The 12,363-nt window shown below is 37.5% G+C and overlaps 1 protein-coding gene across 21 annotated transcripts in view; it reads left to right on the top strand.

Moving 5' to 3' along the window:
- Nucleotides 1–12,363, top strand: part of LOC124188063 (tubulin monoglutamylase TTLL4-like) — a 193,458-nt gene that overhangs the window by 48,142 nt on the left and 132,953 nt on the right. The window lies entirely within an intron of this gene.

The following is a 12,363-nucleotide window of genomic DNA, read 5'->3' as shown; positions in this document are numbered from 1 at the left end:
CGATGTCCTCGTATAGTAAATAATTACACAAAAAAGATTGATTTTAGATACGTTGTGCGTTTTTTTTTTTTGTCTTCGACAGGTTGTTCGACAATGCGGAAAACCCTTGGAAAATACGTTTACTCGTATTTCGGCAAGGCAAATTAGATGGTGATTTTCGTTTCGGTTCCCTAGTTGATTTTGACGTTGTCGTGCTTATCTCGAATCATCCAAGTCCACGCATGTAAAATTCAAAAAAGGGTATAACAGCCCCATTTTGCATGTAATTCTGAACAAAGCAAATCCAACATATTTTCATTAAACGAAAAAATGAAGAAATGGCACGATATTTGCGAAATCGCGATAGTAAATTCGTAGATCTCGTGACATTTCTTTTATGTCCGCGTCAAACGAAAGTTTATCGGAGTGTTTTTGATCGGGATTGATAAGATATTTTGGTGCCCTAGCTTTGTCACAGTTTGTTTGCAACTTTAAATAAACTTCGTCACTCCGTACGAATATTAAAATATGAAAAAATATAATTTTCGGCCAGAATCATCGAATATTGATAGTATTTTTTTCCCATTTTACATCACCCATGTTGGATTTAGAAATGATCGAATTCCGACTTCAGATTCGCGATTAACGATCAAAAAAAGAAAAAAAAAAACCCTTGAGTAACAAAATTCAAAAATTCAGGTCAAAATGTCGATTGGAGAAATGTGCGACTGTAAAATTGTTAAATTCGCTAACTTCGGACGAAAATATCGTTTTTCGCAATTTTATTCAGCCTGCCGCCGCCTTTTTCATTCCGGACAACTCATCTTACCGCTTCAGGGCGTTTCGGTGCAGGTTCAAACCTGCATCGTGGACCGGCAGATGCATCCTGAGAGAGAATGCAGGTCGAGTTGTTTCCGTACCGAACTTCAGGCGCGGAAATCCGACAAGTTTAAGCTTGCGCTTGTCGCAGGTCCTTTACGTCATAGGCGAAGAAATCAGGACACAAAAGGCCAAAAAAGGGATACGGGAATTGCACAACCAGAACCGATTTTCCAAGTCTTGCGACGCAGACGAATGCATCCTAAGGACACGTGTTCTCGACTTGCAGAAACTTGTCGAGATACCTGCAGTCCAGCACAATCGGCAGCTGGAAACGTTTCTTTGCTGTGAAAGATTTTACCGAGCTACACAATGGAATATTTTTTCCTTTTCTGTTTTTTTCTTTTTTTTTTTTTTCTTTACGTTTTTTCGTCGAGTCAAATCGAACTGTTATATGTAGATGTATATTTATTGCAACAAGGATGTGAGAATATTTTTCAGATCGGAATTCTTTGATCGCTTGCTTTGAGAAAGAGTAGGAAAAAAAAAAAAAAAATTAATAAAAAAATCAACAAACAAACAAAAAACAAACTTTACCGGACTTGAAGAAATCATTGTTCGATAATTACTCATTTAATCAATCGTGGAGAATATATCCTTCGGATTATAATCCAAAAAAAAAAAAAAAAGAAAACGTTTTGTAATTGATTTTATGTACTATTTATCATCGGATTAAAGTATTTTGTAAAATTAATCAAACTGTTGTCAAATTGAAGAACGAAGATTATTCACGTGCTGTATATTATTTACTTTAAGTATCTGAGAGCATAATGAAGAATTTTTTTTTTCTTTTCACGGTCAAGTTTTCTTTTCCTCCATGCATAATACTAATCAGTAATTGCATTAAATTAAGAGAATCGCTGTGTGGGGAAAATACTTTTCACAGTGTATATAAATTGAATGAAAAACATTTCTTCCAGTAGTTAAGTATTATTATTGTTCCGGTAATTGCATAATGACCACGTTGCAATTTTTATCGCTGTTCAGTTACGGATAATCCAAACCAGTCTTTATACACGCAACACCGATAATACAGTATTGTTAAAAATTTCTCTCAGTGTAAAGACACGAACTGAGCTCTTAGCGACTTCTTCGACAAGTTTGTACAATACAACGTGCATTCTGTTATTATTCACCTGTTTGCGTATCTTTTGTCGTTGAATTTGGCGATCGGATAAAGGGAATAAGGGAATCGGATTGATAAAGTGAGATCAGTGTAAATTTGCGGATCAATCGAGGACTCGATAAACATCGAATATCAAATATTGATCGAGCGGATGTTGCTGTAGCGTGTTTATAAACCGGGGTTAAAAAATCGTCGGGCTTGACGCCGATTTTCAGTCTGGCTCGAGCCAGTCTTCGACCCTTCTCGTCTCGGTCTTTACGCCCGTCCGCATCCAAATGCGGAATTTCGGGGAGAAGCAGGATCCTAAGCAAACAGCAGACGAGATCTTTGCCGATATTTCTCGTCTCCCGATGCAGTGTGCAGCTAAGCAAACATCGCGGCTAGGCGATGCGCTTTGAAAAATGAAACGAAACGAAGGACAGGAAGGAGGAAAAATGCCAAGGAATCGGGAGGGGTTCGCTTTTCCTTCTACCTTTGTATCGCCTCGTAAAGGATTACGCTCGTAAATGATATACGAACGTTTTCTCGCTGTGAAAGCCTGCGGCGTAATATATCGGTGACCGGTAGCTGCGTCTTGGTTACCGATTTGTATCGCAGGATTAGCACTGCCGTGTCATCGCTGTATCCTGTCGGTAAAACCTCTCAAAATCTCGTATCTCGCTCAGTCAGTCAGAACTGAGACGCGTTTTCTCTTTGTTTTATAGTAAAAGAATGACAAAAAATAATCAGTTTTCATTTAAATCGATTATTTTGTCTCGCAATCTTTTTTTTTTTTTTGTTTTCTTACTTCCATGAACGATGCGATACAACGTCAATTTACCCGATTAATGTATCAATCATCATCATTTTCTTACTTACGAAGTATTTATTTGATATAATAAGTGTTGGATAAATGAATATTTTCTACTGACGCGACTTGAAAAATGTTTTAGAATGAAACTGTAAATCATCAAAAAACTTTTTCGCTATTAAGACTGCGTACTAAAATGTACAAAATATTTGTTTCAAATGCACCGTTAAAAAAAAAAAAAAACGAAACAATCGATCATTGGTCCGATTTTGGTCGACAAATAATCTTCAGTATTTCAGAAAATGTGGAAACTTGTCATCATATGACTAGTGAAGATTTTGGAAAAACTTTTGCGGACAGATTTACATATATTTCTGTTGCGAATCAGCGATTCTAACATCAAGATATTCAAGATAACTTAATGTTTATAATCGAATATCTCTCGATCGGTTCGAAAAATTCTACCTCGGTACTTTTTTTTTATAGATCGTGAAAGTTCCTATAAGAATCTGTATTCAGATAATTTTATAAGTCAAGTCGTTTGCGAGGAAAAAAAATCAAAAAATTTTGCGATTTTTTTTTCACGCGTCATTTAAATGGAACGTGGATAAAATAAAATACGCACCTCCAAATATCGATATTAAGAGCTAATGTTTGGCTGAGATATTCTTTTTGAAAAATATTTTCATCGGCACACCCTAATATATATTTTCATGTATGCGTATACGTATCATCAATGATGTAATAAATAAATGTTTTCCAATTTCGCCCCGTCGAAATTCTTTCATTTTTTTGTAAATTCTTCCTCACGACGCCGAGAAAGATTTTACGGCAACGAAACGCCCGCTTTGATCTTTGTAGGTGCGTACGTACCTTCTTGAATTTCAACGACTCTCACCCGAATCTTGCAAAGCAGTTGCAGAATGGCCCATTTACCGTCCACCGTAATACGCAATAATACAACAATAATAATAATTGTGGGGGCGCAAGGAAATAATTTACAATGAACGAGCCCCGCGGCAATTGTAGCATCGGGATCAACAATTGATTCGAAGTATGCGTGCATGTGCATAACACACGAAAAGATTGCTCGGCACAGAGAGAGAGAGAGAGAGAGAGAGCTGGTCTTGAATCCTCTCCTCGTTTCTTTCACCTCTCTTTTTATTTCCCCCCATTCTTATCCTTGTTATTATTCTCTGCTTCGTCTTATCCTTTTTCTTATTCTTATTCCTTTTCTTCTTCTTCTTCTTCTTCTTCTTCATCATCTTCTTCCAATCGTTCCTCAGCCTCCGTACGGCTCTTTGACGGTTTCGGGAGTTGTGGGCGGAGCGGTAAACCCATAGAACCGACGAATGGCTTCGGCTTCAGGGGACCCAGGGACCGGGCCCAAAGGAGAATTGATACACGTGCACGACGGGATGAGTCAGAGCCCTTCGGAGGGCCGAGATTACTCCTGGCAGACTGAGGATCGGCCCTTCAGGGCCGCGCCTGAAAATCACCGACGATTCTAAGGCCCAGAAGTTCGGATACCTCGTTTTAACAAGTACACTGAGAGAAATTTTTAGTTCCAGTCACCGCGCAGTCCTTAACTATTGATAATAACAAACAGTGTTTTCAACGATAACTGTTTTACTGAATTTTTCTAGTTACTGTAAGAAATGAAATTTTTCTCAGTGTACATCGTTATCTTTCACTCTTTGTGCGAAATTACGATACGAAACCGATAAACAATTTTCAAATAGTTGATGTTCATTTTACATTAATTGTTTCAACCATATTGTGTCAGCAATATTTTCTTTTCACTTTAATTTATACAGCAATTTTTTCATGAAATTTAAAACTCGGTTAATATGTGTTGTAGAATAGATTCAATTGGAAAATACTACTAGCACAATAGTTGCAATAATTTTTTCCCTCCTCAATGTATACACGTAACGTTTACGTTACGACTGTGATAAGCTTTTGGCAACTGCTCATGAAGATACCTAGTTTAGGTGGAAAGGTTGAATTCGTACTCGAAGTCAAGTTTTTACTTTGCGAATCGAACCACTTGAAACTACTTCAAGTTTTTCTAATTTATTCAACAATCTTGAAGTTGGTTGTGCATTTCGTTTCTACTGAATTTTTACAATTCTTAAGAATTTGTAAAGCTAGTACCGTCATTTTATCTCGACATAATTTTTGGGTAATTTCATTACGAGATCACCTCACGTTCAGAATTTGGCAAATTTTTATACTTTCAAAAGACTCCACTAACACACATTTTTTTTTTTTTTTTTTTTTAATCATCACATCGTCATCGTTGATTATTAAATTTTCCAAGCTTGGACCGCGACAATGTGGAAAAAAAATCTATTTCAGTGATTTTGTGAAAAATTGTTTCCTCAACCAAAATACATAAAACATCGTGGTGTGAAATCGAACGATATCTGCTAAACGTATAAACACATATGAGCGATTTTTATTTTGTAAATTTTACATTTACGGGACAATCGTTGTCGCTTTCGAATATATCGATTAGACGAATGCGACTGCGTCGTAAGTTGAAACTAAAAAAAAAATGAGTACCAAGCCGTCGAAATGTTCGATAAACGTGAGTGCAGATTAACGTTGATGGGAAATTCGGCCAAAGTAGAATATTCCCATAAATTCCGGTTCGTACCGCAACTTCGAATTAGCGGATATTGTTTTTTCAAATCTACACGCGGCCCTGGACCCCCTCATCTATCTCACCTATCGTAGCCTCTACCTAGGGGTGAGGATCTCCCAGGGATCCCTAAGAGACCTGCAGCGATGCCTGTTTTCTTTTGTTTTCCGTCCCTTCCCGCCACCCCCCCCCCCCCCCCCCCCCCCCTGCAGCCCTCGATGCCCATTAGAACACGTGCAACCAGCCGACTACCTACGACGACTGCGTCGCGGCAAGTGCCCCGTCAACGCCCATCAACGCCGTAGGATCTGAACGTACGAGAGGAGAAAAGAAGAGAGGAGAGTAAAAAAGAAAAAAAAAAAAAACAGGGAAAGGGAAGGAAACAAACGTAGAGAAAAAACTGGCAGTAGGAGATAAAAAAAAATTTAAATTACCTCTCGGTCTATTTGGGGGATCGCCTCGAAATAATCGGAGCTTGCAACTTGCGCACACTTGCACGGGGGGGGGTTCGTGGGCTTGCGGGCGCGTGAAAACCACCCGATCATTTATTGATGCGTTGGAAAAATGCTTAATTTTTTCTTTTTTTCTCACCGTTTCTTTTTTCAAACACTTTTACGCTTTTTTTCTCGAACATATGTTATGTAAACTGCGAAGTAATTGATTTGGCAGAAATGGGAAAGGTTTGTAATTGAATGAGATCCTATTTTTTTTTTTTTTGTTTTTCTTGTGAGCGTAGTTATTCATTTGGACCACGAATATTTGAATACTGATTCTGCCCTGCTTAGGTTATGTCAGGAATAACAAGGAGATACATTTCTAGTGTGGTGACTGTAGAGACTGTTGAATGTTTTCATTTTTTATCATTATCGAAAAATTCAATTTTGCGACCCCGATCAGAATATTTATAATATACGTGATAATTTTTTTTTTTTCACCATCACTCGTGCTACGTTTTTTTTTCTTTACACCTTCGTGATTATTCACTTAAATTGACGATGGCGCAACAATAAACTGATGAAAAGGCCATCGTTTAATTATGAAAAAAACGTCTAGTCATTCGAATAAACATGTTCAATGTTAAAATGACTAAAAAATTCGATACTGACAACTATAATCACACTAACTATCCAATTGTGCCACATATTTCTTACTGATTTAATGATATTTAAACCGTTATTGTAACGAACATCCATTTAAATAAAATTATTTAGCATTCAATTATATTACAAATTACATTTTTCTCCGTGAAATAAGCTTTTCGGTATTTTAACAAAATGAATTCTCACCGGATGGGCATTCAATAGAAACCGGTTAAATTTATCTATGGAAAAAAAAAACAAACCGTACACACCTTTCTTGTCGTACTCAAATCAATGATAATAATTACTTGAAACAAAGAACGAAATTTGTGAATTTTTCCATATGGGCTATTCCGCGTCAACCGGATCAGTCATCTCTCAGATATTTTTTTAATTTGGCATGCGGATTGTGTAGGGGGAGTTAGATTTTTGTGCCAAAGCGCGAATCTCATAATGCAAAATTCGATTTTTTATTAACAATAACAAATTAGACTCCCATTTTTTTCAAAAATTCATAACTTCGGTAAAAAATTAGATACAATATTTATTTTTTTTTTTCAAATTACGCGGAAAGCTCCATAGAATTTAAAAAAAAAAACGAAATGGTAAAAAAAACGTTGTTATCAATTGTTTATTTAACAATTAATTTTTGAAAGATTTTTAAAACAGTGACTGAGACGACCAAACAATCTTTTTAAAATTCTGACACGTTCCTTGAACTGTACTACAACCTGTGAATTAATTCCAGAGGGGTGTTTTTCTTCGTTTTCGAGTAAAAAATCATTAAAGGTGTCGATGCGCATGAAATTGCGGCGCGCCGAGTCTCTACGTTATTTTAGCGTCATTTTCACGATGTAGGACATGATTGAAGAATATGAAAAAAATACTGTACCTTCACAAGGCCTGCTCAAAGCGATAAGTGAAGTTTCAAGAATGTGTTTTTCACCCTTTTTTTATTACAGAGATTCAAAATCTGTTATGACACATTATGATTCACGCACGAATTACGGGCACAGGTCAAGGGTTGTTCCAGGATATGGAATACCTGCACCTATGCATGCGTCACCTAAATCCTTAATTATCCAGGTAATCCGGGTCACCACCTCGATTCCACGAAGGGGTCATTTGGTCATTCTATTCTTCAATCAGTTGAAGACACGTCACCAAATGTCAAATAATAGAATTCAGGCAAATAGATTCGCTAAAATCAGGTACACTGAATTGCACCTGCATTATGTTAGCCCCATAAACAATTGATAACAACTTTTTTTTTTACCATTTCGTATTTTTTTTTTAAATTCTATGGAGCTTTCCGCGTAATTTGAAAAAAAAAAAAAAAATATATTGTATCTAATTTTTTGCCGAAGTTATGAATTTTTGAAAAAAAATGGGAGTCTGATTTGTTATTGTTAATAAAAAATCGAATTTTGCATTACGAGATTCGCGCTTTGGCACAAAAATCCAACTCCCCCTACACAATCCACATGCCAAATTAAAAAAATATCTGAGAGATGACTGATCCGGTTGACGCGGAATAGCCCATATGCATAGGCGTTTTCGATTCTTGAGTGTTTTCTTTTGGTGTGTTAGTGCGAGCGCGTGTTTGATATTTGAAAATAAAGAGGCCGTGAAAAATTCTTAACTAATAGCTGGAATAGAACGTTCAGAGGTAATGGCTGTGAATTTTGTCGGAACCGCAATATTTAACAGATCCGATTCGTGTGTGGTATGTTGAATTTCTTTCATCCGTATAATTTGACTTAACTTCTATTTTCTCTCAGACCGCAATTGATATTTAATTAAACGTCCGGCTAAATATTTTCATACACAGATGGTGTAATGATGCAAGCCGCGATCTCTGCTCACCGCAAAAACTTAAATCTATGAAAAGATCGCGTGCGTATGTCTCTTCTTTTCTCCCTCTTATCTATATATATGTATACGCGATCATTAATTTCTATCCACGTTTCTTTTCACGCAACATGTGTATTTTTTTTCCATCAATCTCTTGCTTATCGTTAAGAATTGGTATCGTTTCTCAACAGCGTCGCGAAGGAAGAAGAAAAAAAAACAAACAAAAAACTGTGACAAAAAACTATTCGATGCTATTATAAAGCGATTTTCTAAGCATCTCTGCCGAAAAATTGGTTTCATTTTCCATTCTTTCGCGTTTTTTTTTTTTTTTTTTTTCTATTCCTAAAACTTCTTCTCCATTTATTTGATCGTTTTCACGTCGCTTTTGAGTTTCCTGTCATTTCGGTTTTAGAAAAAACGTGTCGTCAGCGTTTCAGCAGCAGGTTTACTCGGCTGAATTACCGGAATTTTTGTTTCACTTATTTTTTTTTTCTTCTTTGTTTCTTTCTCCGGGTCTTCCAGATTGCCGCTAACGGGTGAAAAATGAATTTCGAATTTCTTACCGGCTCTGCTTTTTCTTCTATACTTTTTAACGACGAAATCTTTGGTCTGTAAATTTGTACGAAGGAAGCAGGCTCGCTTATTTAGTCACCGCACATCAAGTCAGACTGCACGAGTCTAAATTCGTGTCCAAAATCGTACGTCCCATTCACCTGGCCCATCTTACAGACGAGACGCTTTTGGGTGGGCCATTTCACGCAGCGATGATCGGGCGCATCTGATCCTATAATTGCATTCCACTTCTTGCAGGGAACCTGAAGGATAATCTTTGCCCTTTTGGATTACAAAGTTCTTGCGAAATATCGATCAATCTGTTATTTATTCGCCAGTCGGATATCCTTGACGCGAATGTTGATATTATGCTGATTCGGACATGGCTAGACACTCTAATAATCCTGTCTTTCAGCTTTTTTCGACAAAACTATCGAGCTATTTATTTCCTGGTATAACATTATCGACATTCATAGTACCGCACTAATCACAGGCACAAGTCTAGTAGTTCGTAGAATACAGTGATAAAACAAATCTCGGAATGAATTCTGACCGTGGCTATTAGGAGAAGAGTAATTTCGCAGAAATTTAGTAGTCGTCTGATTTTTTCTTTTACTTTCAAATCAGACGGTGTCTTTCGTCGGTATGGTTGTATTTCGGAAAAATATTTTCACCTGTAATTTATCGATATCAAATAAGCAAATTTGAATCGACCGACGTCGATCAGAATCTTTTTTACGAGAAAAATGACGCCTGTGATCAATGTAGAAAAATTGCTGAAAAACCTTTTACAAATTAAGTGAGTAATTTGATGTGTAAAAATCTTTAGAAGACGCGAAGTTCTTTTCTTCTGCACAACGAGGCCGAATTGCTGTCACCAAAAAAAGCTTCAGTACTGCAGGAGGCGTTATGAATAATGGCAAAAACGTACAAAGGTTTTTTCGCGGCGCGATCTGTCGTCACGGAATATTAGGCCCAGTTTTAGAAAGGTTTCAAAGAGCGGGCCGCTCGAAAAGCTTGCGTTTTGGAATCGACGCGTTGGTTGACTTCGCGCTATAATGGCAGAGCTCCGTAATAATGGGCAGTCGACTTTGGGTCCTCTTCGTGATCCGGAGGCATTGAGAGGCCACCCAGTTAAGCGGCGTAACGGTGGACTCTGATCGGCGTGACCGTCTGTCTTTGGAAACCGAGGTACCTTTATCGAATCTCGAACGCCTTTTGGCCGCTGACAATGAGAGATGCCAGCCTGCGCGAGCAAACGCGACACTTTCCTCTCTCGCATCGCCGTTATTCATCCTTCGTCTAGTCTCGTCTCGTTTCGTAGAAAGGGAAGAGGAGACGGATCGAATCGACGACTAGATCGAAATTGCCAACGGCATTTGCCCAAATTACCGCGAAAATATCTGTGGCCAAACGGAAAATCCTGCCGTGGAGAATTGGTTCGATCCAGAACGAAGTCCGAGTAATTTTTACCCACTTTTAGGCGCTACGAATTCATCGTCTTCAATCGATTCTTCCAGTTATCGATTCGTCGCGACCCTCGTGCCGCATTTCAATTCCCAATAAATGTCCATCAGATTCGACTATCCCGTTTCGATCTCAATTATCTTCTACTTTCGATGACGTCAAATCGTCGTTTGAACACTGTTTCGAACTTTTCTTTGCTTCGAAATTTTAAATGTCGTTTCAAACGATGAACACAATACGGAACCGAAGTTCTTCAAGTATTAAAAACCTCCTCACTTACTTACCGCGTGCGTCTTTTTTTTTTTTCACTTATATAATAAAAATTGGGGTTTTTTCTGTACAACTGGGGCTCAGGAACGCTTCGTTGGATTTCGCCAACGACGCGTGAGTTTTGCATCATACATTATTCCTTGCGAAATAGTTTCTTTCAAGCTTTGAATCGAATGGTCGTGTAAAACGCTGAAGTTCAAAGAGCGTGATAATCTCACCTTACAGAAGACGACCCAACCAGAGTTTCGATTTCGAATGGCCAAAGAAAAGTTTTCAAATAATTCGAAACGATTATCTTCCGGACGCTGAAACCTTGCGGGCTGTTTGGTTCGTTATTATTTTGTAAACATGTTCACCTTCCTCGTTATAGTTCATGCATTATAGTTTCACAAGCCATGGGTTATGGGGAAATATCAAACGAGCCAGATAATTCATGAAATATATGATCAACCGACTCTTCGATGTAACCGACATTCGTTACATTCTGTTCGGAGAGTTGGGTGATAATAATGATGGGTCATTGACATGGGATACACGAATTAGCGATTTATAAACTAGAGTGAAGAAACGGCATGGTGATAGTGGGAGGATAACTGATGATCTGAGAAGACGATAGAATATACTGTTACCCGCAACCCCTGGCTCGACATTCACATGCTAAAGCTGGCTCAAATAATACCGCGAACGGACCTACGCGGGTAAAAATTACACGCATTTTTATGCAAAACGCGAACAGCTCATACACAACGCTTATAGCTTATTCGCTGTGAGCCTCGCTCGTGCCGCCACCTAGCGGTTTCAAAAGCTAAACAGCCGGCGTGTTAATTTACATTAGAGACATACTGATAAATATCGAAATCAGCAAAACGTTATCAAATAAGTGATATTTCCATTGTAACAGTGAAGTGAAAAGTTGAAAATAATAACGAGTTGAAACTTTTACGTTACCATTACCTTTTACGAATAAAGGTTTTTATTATTCTACTTGATAGTTGTTGTTTTATTAGAAAAAATTGGTGGCCGTAAATTTACTAATACGCAGATAACATGAATAATATTATCGATGCAAAAGAACAAATTTTCTGGAATTTTATACAAAATTTTATATGTTTTAAGTCGTTGCATAATTCTTTCTACATGAATTCGAATTCTTGCGATGTTGTAAGTCAGATCTGTTTCTTCTTTCGAAAATTCTGATTTTTTTTCCAAAAATGGTGGCATAATAAAAAATATTCGCTTACCACTTGCATCAATGATAGATCTGATTTGTGAAAAACTTTTATCTGCTAAAACCACATCACCATCTTCCAATGAATCTACGAAATTCGATTCAATAGTTAATTGGGAATCACCTTTTCTACCGCCAGCAACTTTCGATTTGAAACAGATGAACCCAGATGGTGTGATTCCAATCATTACTTTTGCTGTAAAACCTTTCTTATAAGGAGAGTAACAGTAAATACGGTCAACACTTGACGGAACATCTATCTTGAATTCAGTGCAGTCTTATGATAACCCTTATGATATTAGAGTACTGAGGTTTAAAACATTCCGACATAGTCTTCTGTACGGCAGCTCTACTTGGCCAAAACACTAAATTTGCAGTTGACGAACTCAAATATTGTGAAGTTAAAAAGAATATCTTGGAGATAGTTGACCGATGTAAACCAAAGAAAATTGCTATGGCTGAAAATGTCATCCAGTTTTTACTTTCACTAAA

This window comes from Neodiprion fabricii, chromosome 1 (assembly GCF_021155785.1).
Source record: "Neodiprion fabricii isolate iyNeoFabr1 chromosome 1, iyNeoFabr1.1, whole genome shotgun sequence".
NCBI classification, from domain to species: domain Eukaryota; kingdom Metazoa; phylum Arthropoda; class Insecta; order Hymenoptera; family Diprionidae; genus Neodiprion; species Neodiprion fabricii.
Note: the sequence above shows the minus strand (reverse complement) of the source record. Positions and strands in the feature narration are given on the sequence as shown.